The sequence below is a fragment of the Notamacropus eugenii genome, chromosome 6 (genome assembly GCF_028372415.1).
Source record: "Notamacropus eugenii isolate mMacEug1 chromosome 6, mMacEug1.pri_v2, whole genome shotgun sequence".
Taxonomy (NCBI): domain Eukaryota; kingdom Metazoa; phylum Chordata; class Mammalia; order Diprotodontia; family Macropodidae; genus Notamacropus; species Notamacropus eugenii.
Genome location: NC_092877.1, coordinates 260933322 through 260955054, shown reverse-complemented (window position 1 = coordinate 260955054; position 21733 = coordinate 260933322). Strand labels below are relative to the sequence as shown.

At 36.1% G+C, this 21733-nt stretch overlaps 1 long non-coding RNA gene across 1 annotated transcript; it reads right to left on the bottom strand.

The window, feature by feature from the left end:
* Positions 1–13152: 13152 nt before the first annotated feature.
* On the bottom strand, positions 13153–21169 carry LOC140512863 (uncharacterized). Its single transcript, XR_011969956.1, has 3 exons — positions 20858–21169; positions 18940–19076; positions 13153–13386 (listed from the first exon to the last, which is right to left on the bottom strand). It is a non-coding gene; the product is annotated as an uncharacterized lncRNA (long non-coding RNA).
* Between the last annotated feature and the right edge of the window lie 564 nt (positions 21170–21733).

The window sequence follows — 21733 nt, the reverse complement described above, 5'->3', positions numbered from 1 at the left end:
AACAGTCAACACTTATTAAATACATTATTACCACTAGTCTAATTTGCATTTCATTGGCTAGCTGAGCAAAATTTTGTTATATAACTATGTAATAGTACATTAGGGATTGCTTATATAGTTGCGAGTACAAATCACTCTTATTCCTAGTAGGGCTGGGAGCAGACTATTTCATCTTCTTTTCCTGCAGTAGCTGTTTCAAGAAACAGTGACAGGAAATTACAATTAGTACAGATGCCCCCAGGAGCTGAAGGAATCAAGGACAATTAAAGAGAAAGTGTGGTGGTCTCACCAATCATCAAGAAGCACTGACATAAGCACCTGTTGTCCAGGTGCTGGAGTGGAGGAAAGAGATAAACAGAATTGAGCTACCATAAATCTATATGGATATGGAGACAGAAACCAAACTCGTAAAATGCACGGAGAAGTATTAAGGACCCAGCAGCCAGTATGAGTCCCAGTAAATAGAGCCTGAAGCCTGCAATATCTTTGTCCTAGCCTGTTGGAACCATAACCAGTGAAAGAGCCTATCTCTGAGAAGTCAATAGAATAGGAAGTCAGGGTCAAACATTGTGCTCACACCTTGGGGTCATTTTGCAAGAAGTCAATTCTCCTGTTGCAGTCACTGAGTTAGTTCTATATAGGTTTCTGGCCAGGTAGGGAGACTGTATAATGCCAAAGGAAGTCTGCCCGGTGGAGAGGAGGTTAATTCCTGGAGGCTTGTGACCAGCACAATTACGAACAACTGGTCAGAGCCTGTTATGACTCAGTAGATTATGCACCAATCTCATTGGTGATTACAAAAGTAGAAGACAGAAGCTAGTACCTCTTGGGGATACTAGGAAATGTAGCAGGTGGTGGAGTGTGGTCCCACCTATCTCATTCAGAATTATGAGGCAAGACTGTAGACGAGACAGGACCATGTCACCCCATCTCAATGCATTAGAAGGGCCAGAGTATGACCCTGGCACAGTAGTTAGCTTGGAGGAAGGACAGTATTCCAAGCATGGGGGATAGCCAAAGAAAATGCCCAGAGCTGAGAGATAAGTATCTTATTTTGGGAATATTCAGGAGGCCAGTGTCATTGGATTAAAGAATATGTGTTGTGGAGTAAGGTGTGAAAAGATTGAAAAGGTAAGAGTGGGCTAGGTAATGAAGGGCTTTGAATACCAAATTGAGCATTTTGCATTTGATCCTGGTGGCTATAGGAAGCCAATGGAGTTTATTGAGTGGGAGGAGGAGGGTGTTGACATGATCAGCCTTGCATTTTAGGAAAATTACTTTAGTGGCTAAATGGAAGACAGATTGGAGTAAGGAAAGACTTGATGTGAGCAGAATTACCAGCAGGCTGTTACAGGAACCCAGGAATGAGATGATAAAGCCCTGCATTAGTGGTGGCAGCATCAGAGGAGAAAAGAAAGGAGTATTCAAGAGTTGTTGAAAAGACCTCATCAACCAATTGGATATAATGGAGTGTGAGATAGTAAGGAATCCAGCATGACTCCTAGGTTGTGAGTTTGAGAAGCTGCAAAAATAGTGCTTCCTTCTACCGTGATAAAGAGTTTTAGGGGAAAGGGTAATGAGTTCCATTTTGGATGTGCTGAGCTTAAGATGTCTGCTGGACATCACCATCCAAGATGTTGGAAGGCAGTTGGAGGTGTGAAACTGGAGGTCAGCAGAGAGTTTGGGACAAAATAAGAGTCTTCAGCACAGAGATGATAAATCTATGGAAGCTGATAAGATCACCAAGTGAAGTAGTAAAGAGGGAGAAGAAAGCCAGGACAGGGCCTTGAGGGACATCTGTATATGGTGAGATCTAACAAATGATATGGAGGATCCAACAAAGGAAAGACAGGAGTGTCCAAGGAGGAGGAGAATGAATTGTCAATGAGACAATGTGAAATATTAGAACAAAGTAAAAGACTGAAATGTTAGAAGTCAATATAAAGTAATGGCTATCTCAGTAACTTTATCGTCTAATAGGAGACATGAAAATAACTATATAGAAACAAGATATATACAAGATTAACGGAAGCTAGTCAATAGATGGAAGGCATTAGCATTGATAGTAATCAGAAAAGGCTTATCACAGATGATGGAATTTTAGCTGGATTTTTAAAGAAATCAGGAAGGTGAGGAAGAAATATAAAAAAGAGACAACAATCTATATAAGGCCAACAGCTGGCGAAAATGCCCCAAATTTGGAAGTGGTGTGACTTATGCAAAGAAAAGCAAAGAAACACTAGGTCATAAAGGATTTCCAGGGGATCAAAAACCTTTGGCAAGTGCCACCAACCTGGAAAGGCATTCTTTCTAGTGTGGGGTCAGATATTCAAGAATCAGTCTATCAAATTTCTGAGGGGTAAATTAGAAGAATACCAGTTTTGACCAGGGAAACTCATTGAACTCTACCAAGTCAAAGAGAGATAATGAACAGAATCAGGGAAGGGAGTACCTACACAGATGAAATCAAACATCTTTGAAGTAAATTTATTTAGTAAAGAATTGAATGCACCACAGCAGCAAGACACTAAATAGGTTCCTAATGGGCAGAAAACATTAATGGTCCTCTCTAAGGATCTGCCTGATGTTGGCAGAGTGATTAACACCCAGGAGGAAACCCAGCTCAAGGAACCATCCTTGCAGTGTGTGCTCCTTACTAGACTGAGCAATTATTCAACTTTTCATTTACTACTAGCTGCTATAATAGTCAAATATAAACAGTGGCTGGAAATTACATTCCTGTTCCAGTGCTTGCTATTGCCACTAAAAACAGGTCAAGTGTAAAAAGAGTTAATGGTGATATATAAAGCTGGGACAGCAACTCTGAATACCAAGAATTCCAGGTAAACACACCATTCAATTAAAATATTGTGTCCCATACCCCCAGTCCTGCAGCACAGAATTCTCTTAATCCTGCTAAATATGAGCACAAGAGATCAAATTGAGGGAAAATCTAATCACCAAAAACAAGTAAGAGAACTTCATCCCATCTGCTCAATCACCTTTATTACTTAGGAATTAAATTGAAGTGAAGCTATTACAAGAGAATTCATTTCATTTTACATCATGCAATATTCTTTATTCTTTAAAGATGTTTTAACATTTATGTATTACTCCTGGGTCAGGCAAGGAAGACCTTTACAAATTAACATGAGGTAAGCATAGATAGATGGTCTGGCACTTCTTGAGTCAACTGTAGACCATGATTTTAGCAGGACATTCCATTCAATTAAAATAATAAAAATATTATGAAGACCCTGCAATACACAGAATGTTGTGCGATGGAGAAAGTATAGAGGTGAAATAAGGTAGGAGCCCTGCCTTCAATGAATGTGAATTCTAGAAACAAAAGTTATTATCTAAAAATTCTCTACCATGTTGCACTGCTCTAGTTCTTACTTTTTCTCATGATTATACCTTCTTAATGGATGATATTTTTCCATAACCCCTTTCACAGCCCAGTCTCATACATGAATAGGTGTCTCTTCTAAAAACTCCCCAACAAGTGGACTCAAGGGTTTTTGTGATATCCCTATCCACTTTAAGATTCTGTAATTCCTTTGCCATTGTTACCATCTGTTACTTTCATTCAGGATTTGTCCCCTTTCTAGAAAAACAGAACCCAGTCTTAGAGGTTCTTCCTTGTCTTTCTATTTCTGCAGAATATTCTCAGTTCTGCAGAAATTAGATCCTAAGGATTTTGTCACTAGAAGCAATGGGGGTGAAAAAAATATGCCAAACAGTCTTCCTTCTAGGCTACCCATTTGTTCACTTAAACACAGAGAAGATAACTTTTGGTCTTTAGGTACACACAGGTCTCAATAAGATCTATTTTTATTTTTTGTTCACAGGAACCCTTTAACTCTACATTGATGAGCAGCAGAATAGGGACTCTGGTAGGGAGTATGGAGAGCTAAGGCAAGGCTTAGGATGATTAGTCTTGGGATAACAGATCAGCAAGAGAACCTTAGCTTCAGTCATTTATCCTCCTTTATGTCTCTTCCTCTTCTCTCCCTACTCCATTAGCAGTCCTGAACCTCACCCATAACTCTTTCCTTCCAGGACCTGAGAACTAGGAACAGGACTGGAAGGGGGAGCATGAATGGTCTGAAGCCATGAAAGACAAGAAAGAGAAGAAAGTGGAAAAAATTCTGAGTCTCGAGAGTAGGGAGAAAAGGACAATTTTTGAGTTTCTGTAGCCAGTTAGCTGGAGGTGCTATAAATATATAAATTAGACATATGTAAATTACAACATACACTCATACACACACACACACACACACACACACACACACACACACACACACACACCTGAATGGATTCCACTTGCTGAAATTGACGTGGTGAATAGTGATTTGGTTCTACTAGCTGTGCGATTAAATATGAAATAGATTATTTTAAAGGGGTTTCAAATTGATGGGTGATTTGATACAGCCTCAGGGAATTAATAATACTGACATTTATCTGATGCTTTGTGGCTTGCAAAATATTTTATTTACATTATCTTGCTCTCATTTGACTCTCACAATACTCCTGTGAGGCAAGTGCTACAGATATTGTTACCTCCACTTTACAAATGAAGAAAATCAGACTCTAACTCATTTAATTAGTAAAATGGTCAGATTCAAACCCAAATAAACTTCTGACTCTAGATTCATTATGCTTTCTACTACTCCCTACTGCTTCAAATGGAAAGGAAATCCAGTTTCATAAGTTTCTTATGCCACCAAGCAGCCCTGAAAACTATTCAAGAAACAGGATTGAGCAGTATAACTTACTATGTACAATGTTCTCCTGGTTCTGCCCATTTCAATCAGCATCAGTTCATAAAGTCTTTCCAGGTTTTTCTGAAGTCTGCTTGCTCATCCTTTTTTATAGCACAATAGTATTTCATTACATTAATATACTACAACTTATTCACTCATTCCCCAGTTGATGAGCATCCTCTCAATTTCCAATTCTTTGACACCACAAAAAGAACTGCTATAAATAATTTTGTACATATAGGTCCTTTCCTTTCTTCTTAGATCTTTTTGGTAAATGGACCTAGTAGTGTTATTGCTGGGCCAAAGAGCATGCATACTTTTACAGACCTTTTGAGCATAGTTTCAGCTTGTTCTCTAGAATTTTTGGACTAGTTCACAGCTCCTACAGTTTATTAGTGTGCCTATTTTCCTTCATCCCCTTCAATATTTGTCATTTCTAATAGATATGAGGTGGTACCTCAGAGTTGCTTTAATTTGCATTCTCCTAATTAATACTGATTTAGAGCACTTTTTCACATGACTACAGATAGCTTTGATTTCTTCTTCTGAAAACTGACCATATCCTTTGATCATTTATCAGATGGGGAATGGCTCTTATTTTTTATAAATTTGCCTCAATTTTCATTTGAAAAATGAGGCCTGTATAAGAGAATTTTTGATATTACTTTATTGTCTATGATACTTTTTAATGAAATGAAGTTTCCCTGATTTTCTCTTTTAATTAAGTCTATTTTTGCTTTTGCTTTGTCTGAGATTGTGATTGCCACTGCTGCTTTTTTTAGTTCAGTTGAAGCACAATAGATTCTGCTCTAGCCCTTTATTTTAACTGTGTCTGTGTCTTTCTGTTTAGCATGTGTCTCTTGTAAACACATTATTATTGAATTCTGGATTTTAATTCATTTTGCTATCCATTTCTGTTTTATGGGTGAGTTCATTACATTCACATTCAAAATTCTAACTGATTACTGTGTATTTTCTTCCATCCCATTTTCTTCTGCTCTTTCTTTTTCATCTGGTCCCTCCTCAAAAATCTGCTTTGTTTCTGAATATTACATTTCTTAATCCACCATCCCTTTTATTATACCCTCCCTCCCACAGCTCCTTTCTCTTTTTACTCCCATTTCCCTCAGGGCAGCTAGGTGGTACAGTGGATAGAGCACCAGTGCAGGAGTCAGGAAGACCCGAGTTCAAATCTCACCTCGGACACTTGACACTCATTAGCTGTGTGACCTTGGGCAAATAAATTAACCCCAACTGCCTCATCCTGGGTCATCTCCAGTCATTCTGATGAATATCTAGTCACTGGATTCAGATGGTTCTGGAGGAGAAGTGAGGCTGGTGACCTGCACAGCCCTTCCTCACTCAAAACAAAGTCAAGTGCAAGTCATGTCATTATTTCCCTGATGGCATGGTCTTCTTTGGCAATGAAGGACAAACACACACACACACACACACACACACACACACACACACACACATTTCCCTATTGGGTATGATACATTTATATATGTAACAGTTAATATATTCTCTCTTTGAACCAATTTCTATGTGAGTGAGGTTCAATCATTACCCAACACCTATACTCCCCTCCACTATCAAAACTCTTCCTTGGGAATGTCTTTTAAATGAGAAAAATGCCCCCATTCTGCCTTTTCCTTCTCCCAGTGCACCCTTCTTTCTTACAACTTCATGTTTTCAGATGGACTCACACCTATGCCCTTTTTCCTCATAGACTCTAAGTGCTGTTATAACAATAAAGTTCTTAGTTACATTAATCATCTTCCATATAGGAATATAAACAGTTCAACTTTATTGAGTCACTTATGATTACTCTTTAATGTTTACCTTTTTATGCTTCTCTTGAATCTTGTGTTTGAATGCCAAATTAATTCCAGTGTGATATTTCACAGTTTCTCCTATTTTTTTTTCTTTTGATTTTGGTTTATGATTTCTTGAGGTCTCATAGATTCTCATTGGAAAAACAATTGACTGGAAAATAGATTGAGGAGAGATAATTTAAGAATGATTGAGCTATCTAAAAGCTATGTAGAAAAAAGTGCCTAAACATCATTTTTGAGAACTTATTAAAGAAACAATGCTTATATGTGGTGGGTAAAATAGAAACTGAAAGAATCCACCAATCACTGCCTGAAAGAGATCTCAAAAGGAAAACTCCCAGGAATATTATAACCAAATTCCAGAGCTCCCAGGTTAAGGAGAAAATATTACAAGCAGGCAGAAAGAAATAATTCCTATGTCATGAAACCACAGTCAGGATGACATAAGATTTAGCAGCTTCCAAATTAAAGGAATAAAGAACATGGAATATAGTATTCTAGAAGGCAACGGAGTTAAGATTACAACCAAGAATTATCTACACAGAAAAACTGAGTATAATCTAATGAAACTGAGGACATTCAAGTATTCCTGGTGAAAAGACCAGAGCTGAATAGAAAAGTTGACGTTGTGTCTTGTGTTTGAACAAGACTCACGAGAAACATAAAAAGGTGAACATGAAAGAGTTATCATAAATGCCTCAATAAAGTTGAATTGTTTATATTCCTATATGGAAGATGATTAACGTAACTAACAACTTTATCATTATAACAGCACTTAGAGCCTATAAGGAAAAAGTTGTAAGAAGACTTTAAATCCACAGGAAGAATCTTTGAAGAAAAGCTAGAGGAATCAAGGTTGAGAGTAACCCTTCACAGTTACCTAGAATCGTTGCAAGCTTCTGTGAGAACATGAGAGCCAGCTTCAAGATAATTCCTTCCTATGAGATTAATCTCCATAGTAGTTAGAGATTGCTTTTTGCAAGCTAGGCCCCACCTCAAAGGATAAATTTAGAATACAAGTTCTATAAGTGATGAGCAAACTGGCAATATTATTCAACTGAGTTTCTCTCATTGTAGGAGCCTGGAAGCTTTCATTAGCTACAGGAATGGGGAACCTGAGGCTTGAAACCATATGTAGCTTTCTGGTTCCTCAGTTGAATAATATTATCAAACTCCACAGAATAAATCCTTTTATTAAGGGGTCACTGGCATCTGATTGGGGGATGACTTGATCTGAGAGAAACTACAAATAAAAGGAGGATCTGAGAAAGACCTAGACCTAAGTCCTTTGCAACTGATATATAAAACCTCGTCTAGCCTGTAAGACATAAGAATCTTTGCAACTTTCTGATTTTATTATTTTAGATCCCCATAGATATTACTTTTGGGCCCCTTTGAAAGATTCTGTGTGTGATGTCTAAGAAACAATCCAGCTAAGTTTGGAAAGGCTTCTTACTACAAGGTTGGCATATCACCACAATGTAATATAATTTTTCTTCCACAGTAATACCCGAAAATTGTTTACTCGAAACTTCAAACTTTTCTAATCATGTACCTCTATTTGTGAAAAAAAAATTTGAGCCTGTACCCTGGGATAGGATTGCTACCTACCAAGACTCTACTCATTAATTTTCCACTGACAGGTGATTAAGTTTTCCCTAAAACTTGATTGGACCATTAGGTTAAAGGTTAACCTGTACCTTGATACCTCTTCCTTGCCTTTTACCATATTAATAGGACTTTCTGATGAACTGAGGACATAAAAGGTCAATCCACGTAAAATCAAAGCCCTTCCATCCTGGAGAATATCCCAAGATGAATCAAAGCACCACACTCTGCTCTGCTGGCCAGATATATTCATATGAATACAGGTGCAGGGAGATAGAATTTATCTGAGATAAGTGCTGGAGTATCTTTGTTGGACATCTTTTCTGTGCTATGACTAAGCTAACTTCTTCTTGTTAATTATTGAATCATCTGTATTTCATTTTATTGTTTTTGTTAAGTTTTGATTCACCTATGAGTGTCTCATTTGATTCCAACATTGAACCTGAACTGATAGGGTACCAGCCTGAGTCAGGCTTGCCTATAACACAATCCAAATTTGTATATTCATTTATTTATACATCATATAAATGTATGTTATTAATCTTCAATACAGGAATTCTAAAATAATGAGATAAAATGAATTAATATTAGGTCTTAAAATCATCAGGGAATCAATGGAGTTAATTGAGTATGGGAATGAATTGAAATTTAGGAATTAGTTCTGTGGAGGATGGAATAAGAGAGAGGAATAAAGGAGAGAGACCAGTTAGAAAGCTCTTACCATAGTCTAGGTGAGAGGTGATGGGAGGCTAGACTAGAAATGTTGGTGTGAGTATAGAGAAGAGGATATATATGGGAGATGTAATGGTGGAACTGATAAGACCTGGCAATTAACAAGATAAGTTATATAACTATGGAATGATGGAGAGTGAAGAGTTAGAGATGACTGAGATTGTGAGAACCTGAGTGACTGAAAAAGGGATAGTGATGCACATATACAATAATAGTAAAATGAGGAAGATGGGTGGATTTAGGTAAAACAGTATAATGATATCTATATGGAAAGACAATGTAACAATATATGTAATCCAGATCATAACCCATCTATTCTTGCTGTTCTTGTGTAACACACTCTATCACACACAAAATAAAAGAGGGGAAAGTCATCTTATTTACTAGTCACTGGCCCCAAGTACAGAACCTGTCCTCTCAGAGGCACCTATTACAGCTATACCATGAGATGATTTAGAGAGTAGGTATCAGGGATGTGGGATTTTTCCACTAGCACCAACACATCTTCTTTAGTCAGCAGTCAATTAGTTTAGATTAAAATTCCTCTGAGTGGCTAACATTCAGCTCAGAAGAAGGGAGGAAGAAAGCTTCTATTACTAAGGTAAGGCAATGAACAAGAAAATGCTAAAGGATAGGGGTAGGTATGATTATGATGGACATAAGCTCATAATTGATTATTGTCTATTGCAAGGAAGGGTGATATGTAACCTGTAGTTCCATCTGCCTCTTGGTTGATTGCATATAGTTATGGTTCTGGTTGCCCATACTATTATTCTCTAGTAATTTGGAGACTTGTTGGAGAATACTATGTTATGGAAAAGATATAATCTCTGTGGGTTGAAGAAGGATCTCTACTAGTGATATCACTTAAATTCAAAATGGAAATAGCAAGAAAATTCCTTACAAAATGTAATAAAGATCTACTTATTCCAAGGTATCAGGTTAAAGGTGACTTTAGAATATTGCATTTCCTTCCATGGGGGAGCTGGGTAAAGGAATTTAGGAAAACAGAAGGGTTGATTGCAGCAAAAATCAAGATGGGTGGTTAGAAGCTAATGTCTAGGACTGAAAGGATGAAACAGATCATTCAATCAACAGATATTTATTAAGTACCAAATAGCGGGCAGGTGCTGTGCTAAGTGATAGAGATTCAAAGACAAAAAAAAAAAGATAATAGTCTCTTCTCCTCAGAAGCTTATCAAGGGAAATAACACATACATATGCAATTATATTTATCATAAATAGGAAGTAATGGAGGTAGGGGAAGATTAGCAATGGGAGAGGAGCAGGAGGTGTGATGCTTGAGTTGATTATTAGAGGAAATCAGAGATTCAAAATTCAGGGTAACCAGAGAAAGATAACCAGATCAGAACCAAGGACAGCAGAATTTCAATGCTATCATTTTCTGTCTCTGGCCTACCATTCCACTCCTCCTTCCCCCCAACTTCTTTTCTCACTGTTCTTCTTCCAAGCTCAAGTAAAAAAAAAAGAAAAGAAAGAAAGAAAAGAAAAGAAATACTGCTGCAGCTGCCACAGAGTTACCACCTTCTCTTTGAGCTGCTTTTCTCCTTAGATTTTATCTCCAGCCTTTATCTCTCTGATAGGTTATCTTAGGACACAGGTCAAGTGTTGTACCAAACTGCTTAGGAGAGATGGACTAATAACTCAGATGATTTTCCAGGAATCTTGACACCCCAAATTAAAGCCACAGCAAGGAAGGATTTTAACGTGTAATGATGCACAATTGGTTTGGATTTAACATGTTTTAATTATATTGTATAGCTATCTATACAAACTCTATATTCTATAAGTCAAAAGTCATTATGGAATATCATAGTGTAGTACAAAAAGTTCTGAACCACCCAGGACACCTAAGTTTGCGTTCCAGTTTTACTACAAGTTAAGTATTTCCCTATGCAACTGATGTCATTTCCCTGGTGATCACCTTCCTCATTGGTAAAATGAAAGAATTTGATTAATGGAAGAATTCTTTCACTGAATGGGAGAATAGACTAGAGAGACAGCATAGTATAAGAAATAAATAGACCAGCAGACTTGCAGTAAGTATGCCTGGGTTCAAATTCCAACTCCAACAATTGCTAGCTGTCCAAATGTAGATAAGTCACTCTGTGAGTTTCAATTTCCTCATTTCTTGAAAATGAGAATACTAAAAATAGCACCAGTAATCTCACCAGGTTTTTGTGAATTTCAAAAATTTTGAGCTTTGAAAACTTAAGGTCATATACCTAGTAACCAGCAAAACTGAGAGCAAAATTCAATTCTTCTGGCTGATTCAGATCTTTCCTCACTATTTCATGCTGTGTTACCATGGCTCCTGATTTATAGAACAAATGGTTGGTTAGTTAGCTATGTAATTCAATCAAAATGTGCATAGTATATCATTACATTAAAATCCTCCCTATGTAAATGTGAATTACAATTGGATGACCTCTAAAGTTCCTTCCAACTCTAAGATTCTATAATTAAATACATGAAAATGGTTTTGCTATTCTAAAAAGTGCTCAGAAAACCACAAAATTCCATACAAACACAAGTGTTATAACTTTTCTGCATTTTTATGGATTTAGCTTTTGTAACTATTTCAAAACTAAGGGCTCATATAGCTCCTGTATTTAAAATATCTTTGTCTACTCTATTTTTTCCCTCCAGTTTGATCCAAAAACATAATTAATCTAATTGTGCTATTATTTGTGTCTGATGGCAATATTGTGCTTTTGTCATATGAGGTATGACTGTAAAATTTTACATATAATCCTGTGACATTATTAACTCTTTTATCAAGTAGCCTACTTGAAAACAAAAGCAAGCACCTAGAATGAACATTAGAAAGACGATGAAAACAAAAAAAAATCTCTATGTTAAGGCATCACAAGATATCCTGGGATTGATTCTTATCTGCACATAACAAATCCAGGGACCAGGAGGCTCAGCGCTTAGGAAAAAAAAATACTTCCACCATCTCAATATTGACCAGTGTTTCTCAAAAGACTTCTTTCTGTGATATGTGGCTTTCTAAAAATGTTCATAGCACACTATTAGGAATGAGGAGGACATAGGCAGAACTAAAATTTGATTGTCCTGAACTGAACCTTTTACCTTTAGGCTACTCTATTTATTTTGGAAATACTTAATCATAATTAAATTGTCACACCATAAACTGAATTTTCATTTCTCATCAATGAGATGATGTATGTAAAATACTTTGCTACATTAATATGGTATTATTCATATGATGCCAAAAAATTGGCCAACAAATTAGTTTGGTAGAAAAACTTATCAAAGTTTAGTGAACTACTCATTATTTGGGAGAAATTAGTCAGTCATTTTATTTGTTCCCTTCTCTTATTTTTCTTAAATAAGCATATTACATATCACGTACAAGTTTCATTAAAATCTAAAAGGCATTCCTTCTCTAAATCATTAAGTCACTATCCATTTACTTATAGTTAGTTGTTCAAACTTTTAAAGTACGAAAGTGTATAGTGTTAACTGATTATTTTTCTTCAGATTTCTTACCACTAGTTTATAGACATAGAGAAGAAGACAAAATCATTTTAATTTTGGTTTGTTTTTTCGCATAATGTGTCACCCATGTGCATTTTTTTCTGTCTGAATGTTTCTACATACAAAACCAAGCAATTAGTGAAAGTAATTAATTAAAATTTAAATGAAAACTCACTATCTTTACAACCTCATATTTCCACTATTTAAAGGAATCTTCACCCAGTATTATTGACAATAGAAAACATAGAAGTCATGGTTCTTCTTAAAAATTAAACACTCTAGTTGGGTGAACAAGAGGTATATACATGAAAGAACAAGAGGATATGTTTAAGGAAAAGATGTCTGCAGTTGTGTAATACAAATGACATATAATGTTCAACAATAGAAAAATATTATTAACTGGATCAAGAACAAATTCTTTTTTTGTATAAGCCTCTGATTTTATTGATTTGGAGAACTCCTGATGAAGAACATCCCTCGTCTCATATAAATTGGAGACTTTTATTCTTAACAGAGTTTCATGAGACCCTGAGAAGTTTAGTCACTTGCACGGAGTCATACACACACAATATGTATCAGAAGTGGGATATGATCCTTGCCACTACCACCAGCTTTTTATACATCATGCCACACTGCCTCTCAGGTCATCATTTGTTCAAGGAATCCAAACTGAGCCTTCACTGATACATGAGAATTCTTTTATTGATTTTTCCCTTTGTCTCTATCACATTACTACAACAGATGTTCCAAACCTTCTTTCTCTTCTGAAGACTTCATCTCAGTTTCTAGCTTCTCATTCTCAGGTGATGATCTCATTTCATACTTCACTAAGAAGATCACCTGCTTCAATGCTTTCAACTCTCTGTTTCTTCCTTAAAACCTTCCAGTATGATCACCAACAGCCTATTTTCCAGCCTCTGAGAAATAAAAACATACCAATCCTTTGTTAAAATTAACCTCTCATCCTGCATTTTTTATATCAATCCATTTTGTCTCTTCCAGGATCTTTCTCAACTTCTCAAATCCTTTAGCTTTCATGGATTTATAGTCTTTTCCTCTCTATTGTCTTTCTCCCCGTCAGACCACAAACATGCTGACCCTTCTCCATCCTAAAAAATAAAACTTCTTTTGTTGTTGCATGACTTCAAGTTATTCTGGTTTTAAACATAGTACAGTTTTAAGAGGAAAGAAATTGGAGTCAGAGGACCTAGTTTTAAATATTCTCTAAAAATTATTTCAGTTTCATACCCTATGGTGTCCCTATTTATAAAAGGAAAAGTTTTAGTCTATGAGTCTTGACTTATCTTCTGTGTCTTAATCTACAATTGTACTTTTATGTTTCAAACATCCAGAAAGTGTAGCCTCAATGCTTTAATGTTCTTACTACATACTTGTTCCTCAAACTCTTGAAATGTGGCTTTTTCCCTACAACTCTACTAAAACAGTTCACTAAAAAATCACTGATGAATTCATTATTGCTGAATCCAGTAGACTTTTTTTTCTGTCCTGCTTGACTTCTCTGGGGTATTTGGTATTGATCACCATTCCCTTCCTTGTAATACCTTCTCATTCTTTGGTTTCTGTGGCACTGAATTATATTACTATATCTCTGGCTCCTCTTTCCCTTTGTCTTCTTTTGACTTCTCATATTTCTCCAAATCCATTGCCCAAGAGACTTTTTCTCTCTATGCACTCCCTCCCTTGACTATCATCACTCTATAAGTGACTCCTTGATTAACACATATTTTCAGGGTCACAGTTGCCTTAGATAGATGTCTGGTTCATACTTTATATCCAATTTATGTCAAACGGAATTCAATTTATTACTTTCAAAATTTGTCATAACATTTTTTAATGTCCCTAAGGATTCTGACTTCCATCTTTAACACTATTCTTTTCCTCAAATTCTGTGTCCACTCAGTTGCCAAGTTCTTTTGATTCTTGAACATGATCCTAGAAGGATGTAGCATGCTTAGGCAGGGACAAAATCTTCTTTTACAGATTAGTCAGGAATAGTTATAATGGCTATTTTAGTTCTGATAGAAGCATCTAACATAATGCATTACAATTATGTCCAGAATAGGATGGAATGCAATTAGATAGAAAAGTAGGAGGTCTAGCTGAGTATAGAAGCAACATCAAAACTGTAGGTTTATGGAAAGATTTGATAGAGGTATTCCTCAGGAAAGGGAAAGAACTAAGTATTAAGCTTCAGGTATCTGATATCAAGTCATAAACAGGAGGTTCAAGATGGACAAAACCTGTGAACCTCCTTTGTTATTTTCATGGTCTACAGAGTTACGTACGACTTTAAAGTTCAACCATATCCCAGTTATTCTTTTACTACATTTCACCCAAATGCTAAGCTGATGGACTATTTTGTAATTTACCAATTCCAGTCAATGTATAAAACTTTTTTGGGATGAAAGACAAATGGGACAGCAATTATGGACTTAAACATTTCTTGGGTACTATATTGACTATTTTGGAAATCAGAATAATTCAATAGGTGGAGCCCTAATTCCAACAGAGGCTTGGAATATAGAAAGTCAAGTTCAAGTCTAGATATCTATGATGGCTAACAGACCAGACTAGAACAATTAAGCAAATACAAAATTATTTAATAAGGACAGAATTGTAAAATGAATAAGAAAAAGTTAAATTTAATAACGTTATCAGCCACTATATAAAAATATGTATATTTGCCTAAAGGTTTCTCAGATTTCTCACTAGTAGAAAAAATTTAAGCTTCAACATAATTTGACTTGTATCATAGATAGAAAAGTTCTTCAATTTGTTCCCTCACTTTACTTCTCCTTTCTCAGCAAATGACATGGACCTCCTTAAATTTCTCTAGTGAAATACTCATGTCCTTTTGACTTGCTTCAGAGGGTCACTGAGACTCTTTTGAGACTCCAAAGTTTGGGGAAATCATGACAATCTTGATCAGCTTCTCTCTATCTTGTATCATCTTGCTGACCACAGCTTCTTTATCACCTTTTTCCAGGCCAATTTCACATTTTCCTCTCAAATATTTAAACTATTTGCTTATTTTTAAAACAAATTTATTTATTTTTAACATTAATTTAACATAAATATTTAAAATTTTTAAGCTACAGTTTTTATCCTCTCACCTTCATCTCCTTCCACCCCACGCACTGAGAGACAAGAAATGTGTTATCATTTATACATGCAAAACTGTACAAAACATATTTCAAATTTAGCCATGTTGCAAAGAGCAAGAAAACTTTTAAAAAGTGAAAAAAATTAGACTCTAATCTTCACTCAGACTCCATTAGTTCTCTCTCTCTGGAGATGGATAGCATTTTTCATCATGAGCCTAGAACTATCTTTGATCATTGTGTTGATTACAATAGCCAAGTCACTCACAGTTCATCATACTACAAAATTACTGGATAAGATGTTTTCCTGGTTCTGCTCACCTCATACTGCAACAGATAATATTTCTTTCCAGTTTTAACCTGCAAATGTCCTGCTCACCATTTCCTATACCACAATAGTATTCTTTCACAATTGTATACCACAACCTGTTCAGCCTTTCTCCAGTGGTGGGCATCCCCTCAATTGGCAATTTTTAGCCACTACAAAAAAGAGTATCTATAAATATTTGTGTGTATATGAGTCTTTTCCTTTTTCTTTGAATTTTTTTTGGGTTACATACCTAGTAGTGATATTGCTGGGTCAAAGAGTATGCAGTTCAATAGCTCTTTGGGCATGGTTCCAAAATGATTTCCCGAATGATTGAATCAGTTCACAGCTCTACCAATGGTGCATTAGTGTCCCAATTTTTTTTTTCATCATCTCCAACATTTCTCATTTTCCTTTTCTGTCATGTCAGTTTCATAGGTGTTAGATGGTACTTCAGAGTTGTTTTAATCAGCATTTATCCAATAAACAATAATTTAGGGCATTTTTATATAACTATAGATAGTTTGGATTACTTTGTCTGAAAACAGCCTTTTCCTAACCATTGACCATTTATGGAGAATGGTTCTTCTTTTTATAAATTTTACTCAGTTGTATAGATATTTGATAAATGAGGCCTTGATCAGAGAAACTTGCTGTAATTTTTAGACCAATTTCCTGCTTTCCTTTAATTTTGGGTGCATCAATTTTGTTTGCACAAAAAAGATTTTTTTAATGTAATCAAAATCATTCATTTTACGTCTTGTAGTCTTATATTTTTTAGTCATTAATCCTTCCCTTATCCACAGATCTGACAAGTAAAATTTTCCATACTCCTTTAATTTGCTTATTATGTTACTCTCAAAGTCTAAATTATGTTCCTATTTTGGCCTTATCTTGGCATATGGTGTAAGATATTGGTCCATGTTGAGTTTCTGTCAAATTGCTTTCCAGTTTTCACAGTAGATCTTGTAAAATAGTGAGTTCTTGTCCCAAAAGTTTGGACATTTAGATTCATCAAATAGTAGATTACTGTGGGCATTTGCTTCTGTGTATTGTGTATCTAATCTGTTCTAATCTATTTCTTACCTAGTACCAGATTCTTTTCGTGATTACTACATTGTAATACAGTTTAAAATTTAGTACTGTTGGGCTGTCTTTACATTTTTTTTATTGATTTCTTTGATATTTTAAACCCTGTGTTTTTCCAGAGGAATTTTGATATTATTTCTTTCTAGCTCTACAAAATAATTTTGGTAGATTGAGGGGTATGGCACTGAATAAGTAAGTTAACTAAGGTAGAATTGTTGTTTGTATAACATTGGTTCAGCCTACCCACCCCACAAGCAATTAATACCTCTCCAATTTTTTAGATCCATATTTGTGGGGAACACATTTTGTAACTGTAGAATATCAGCATAGTTTTACTTTATAATTTCTTCAAATGTGGTATCTAGGTGGTTTTTATTAACTAAAATTATCTCTCTTCAGTCCATTTTCCACATCATTTTCTTCTTGATGAAATATCTCACTTTTTCTATTTTTCATTATTTTGTCTTTGTTTTATTACATCTTAATGTTTCATAGACTCAGCAACTTCCACTTCTTCACTTTTACTTTTTAAGGAATTGTATTCTTCAATGAGTTTTTGTTCCTCTTTTTCCATTTGGCTAATCCTGCTTTTTAAAAAAAAGTTCTTTTCCATGAATTTTTGTGAATCTCTTTCCATTTGACCAATTCCGTTTTTCTTTTCTGAAACTGCTGCTGCTACTGTTACAGACACTTCCAAAATCTGCTGCTGATTATTCCAACCTCTATACGTTGCTTCGGCCTGGTCCCCACCTCAGTGTCGTAGAACTCTTAAGTTGTCTTAGTCTGGAAAAATACCTCACCTTGACCTTTTTTGGACTGCCACTCCAGAATCTGTTTGAGGCATTATTTTTAAAGTTGTATGCATGGGAATATTGGGAGAGTCCAGCTGAGTTTCTGCCTCTACTCCACCATCTTGACTCTACCCCAGCACCATAGGAGCTTCCTTTATTATGCATGTATCCTGTGTTCAGATACATAGTCTTATTCTAGGCAATGGAGTCTTCAGAATTTGAGTAATGCTCTTCAATGAAGTACCAGAGATTTCTCCCCTCAGTCATAATGACCATATCTCTATTATTGCAGTCTAGTGATAGCATTAGTATTTTTTATTTCCATGTTACATTGTTGACTCATTTTGAGTCCTTGGAAATGCTAAGATCTTTTCATAAGAACTACTGTCTAACCAAACTTTCTCCACTTGAGTCTCAGTTCAATGATTTTACATATATCTCCATTTAATTTATCTTTTTTAATGCTAGTCTGGAATGATCTCTTGTGATTCTAATTACTTTCTAGTGCATTTGGTATCTTTCCTTCCCAAGTTTGTGCCATCTGCAGTCTTGAGATGCATGCCATCTATTCCTTCATCTAAATCATTAATAAAAATCTTGAATAGCACCCCCCCCAAATAAAAACAACTCAAATAGTCAGTGTAATCCAGCAGTGATCTTTCTTCATGTTGATTCTGATAAACAATTCTTTGAGTCTAGTCATTTAACCAACAAAAATTCACTTAGATCTACTGTCATATAACCAACCTCTTTCCATATTGTCCACAAAGATATGAGTCTGTCAAATGCTTGATGAAATTCATGAAAGTAATGCCTAGGGCATTTCCCTCATCTACCAGTTTAGTAACTTCACTGAAGTCAGGCCTATTTTGTGATGTCTTAACCCTAATCAATGTTTAAAAACTCATTAGGGTCAAAGAGAAGTGGGACAATTAATTACCGTACTTGTTCTAAAGAATATACTTCTGTAACACAGCAATTCTGGATTCCTCAAGTTCTGTGTTGGCTATTTTGGAAATAAGCATATTTCAGCAGGTGTAGATTTTATTGTAAGAGCTATGCCCCTTTCTCGTTTTTGAAAATCAGGACATTTAATTTTATTTGGCCTATTTATTTTCTATGATTTATCAAAGATCATGCATAGTGATTCAATTATCATACCTGCACATCCTTTGAGTACCCTGGGATGCCATTCTTCTGCAGCAGTGGTCTGATCTCAGAAGCCAGATATATGCTCTCTAATCATCTCCTCACTTCCACTGGGTTCCAGTCTCAGTATCATTCCACTGTACTTCAAGCTAGAGAAAACAGAAACAAAATAAAAGTTGAATAGTCTTGAATTCTCTCGAGAGTATCTTATCATCATCATTATGGCTACTGTGAGAAGCAGCTCCATTTGGACTTTGTTTTCTCTTTCATCTCATATCTTGTTCTTCCTTTAAGGCCTTGAACACTTATAGACACTTAGCAAATATTTACTCAAATGGATGGGACTTAATTAATGCGAGGGTCAATTATATTAGTGTCAATAATTATTTTGCTTTATCTTCCATCCTAGTAATCAAGTGTTTTCACTCCTCTCAATAAATAGACCCCAGAAAAGTAATTACTAAGATATCCAAATGGTAGGTGTAAAGGAAATAATGACATAACAAAAATTGAGGTGTATTCAAGTTCTCATAGAGGAAAGCTGGTTCTGTATCAGGCTCCTTTCTCCTTATGGTGCTTGGTACATGTTGTTTGGACTCTTTGCTTGGATTCTGAGATCTCAGTTGCTCAAGCTCTTGGTGGAACTTCTTGGTGCTTAATCTGCCCTTACAAATACTGATTCTTTTGCTAACATGTCATCTGATTAATCCCTTAAGTCTTGCCTCTGCCCCACTTTTTTCCTTAGTGTCTAAAACCACCTAAACTTATGGCCCAAGTACCAATTTTTCCAAAGTCCACCATAAATGGGACAATCATGAAATTACATTTATAGTATTAGCCCCTCTTTAAAGTGAGTGTTCTTTGGTATTTTCCTCTTATGTGGAACATTCTTAGGTCTTTCTGGCAAATACTTGCCAATTAATCATTGAGCTATATAATACATGTTTTAAAATGTTGAGAGGATTTCTAAAAAGTCACATAAAGGTGATAAGTAAATATTTTTTGCTTTAATTTTCACACTTTCTCTTGATGTTGTGATGAGGCCAATGGGGCACTTGGGCTGTTCAACTAGTATGCCTTAATCTCACCACGTAACCAACCTATCTATTTTACTCATGTGTACTCCACTCTAATTCTTCATACATCATTAATGGCTAGCCTCTTCCTGAAGAATCTATGAAATAGGCCTCCATTTAGCTGCCATTCACCTCTTTCTTCTGGTTTCAGTCATATTGAGAATTAAGAATTCATGTCCTCAAATGATTAATTCTCTCAAATGGATAAGGTCAGGTTTATAGACAGTCCAAAATCTTCATGGCTCTGGATACTCTCTGCCCACTTTCTTACCACTTATCTACCATTAATAACAAGTGCCACACCAAACTGAGGATCATTTGGCATTTTTCTGTTTCATAGGCTGCAGTGGATAAATCATGATGTGACCAGCCCTCTGCTATTGAACTTTCCTATGTTTGTCTAGGCTGGAGGTAGGCTCAGTCTATTGCCAGATTGATGTTTAAAGCCTTTATTTGTAAAGAAGACTGCATGCTAGGCACATCTCCTGTGGATCAGTTACACAGCTTGTCCAGCACAGAGAAATGAGAACTTGCCCACTCTGCCTGCCTATATGGCCTTGTTTCTGTCTTCTTTCCATCCATGCTCAAGTACTTTGTGTTTTCCTCCTTCCTCCTTTTCTTCCTCTCTATTCTAGTCAAGCCCCCATGTTGCTCATTCTAAGGTCATGTATTCCTCCTCTGGCTCTGCCTGGCCCCCATGAGTCTTCAAACCCCGTTCCAGTCCCCTTCCTTTTACAGTGCCCTTCTTTCCTCCCTTCTCAATGCCCCTCCCTCTCAATTACTTCATTTAGAAGGCTGGTTCACATTTTGTAATCACTTTACATAAAGGTCTGCTGAATATTTTGCTTACTTACAGTGAGAACTGCCTGTACTGCATCTGTTTGGGTAACAGATCATTTGGGCTGTAATGTGGAACACCTATAGTGAAGTAAAATAAAGTAAATATACAAAGGCAACTTGCAGTCAGAAGGAGCTAGGACTTTAAATGCTGGCCATGAAAAGTCAATATTTTATCCTAGAAGACATTGAGAGTGAAGATTTTTGAGTATAGATGTGTCGTAATCAGATCCATGCCACAAGGAGATGATTTTGATAGGTAGGTGGAGAATGGATTAGAGAAGAGGAAGACTGGAAGGAGACCAGGTAGGAAACTATTATTCTTCATCTGGGTAAAAGGTAGTGAGGACCTGAACTCAGGTGATGGCAATGTGAATGAAGTGAAGATGTTCTGTTCAGAAGGGAGAATTGGCAACTGATTAGATAAGACAGAGAGAAAGAAGAGTCAAGGATGAAACTGAGATTATGAAACCAAGTGATTAGAGACATGGTAGTGTCCTCAACTTCCCCTAAATAAGCCACATAGTGGCTTCATTTTTTTTTAATTCAACTTCATAGACTCACTTGTTTTCTGTATGCAGCCAAACAACTAGATGAAAATGAGGAATCAATAGTTTTGGCTGTGTTAGCAATCCATCTGGATCTCCATATGGTTGCTTCAGCTGTGGTGCATCTGGGTAGATGGAACAGAGTGGAGATGTAGTAAACTAAATGGATTTGTTCGGCCATGTTTCATTCTGACTGTTTAGCCATCATAGATTAAGCTCAGCCTCAAAAATTGCATCTTCTCCTATAAATGATTATACCTCATTCATATCTACCTTATGGAGGTAAGAGTTTGATTAAAAAGTTTTATGAAGTGCTTTGAACTCTGGCAAAAGATCACTATGCCT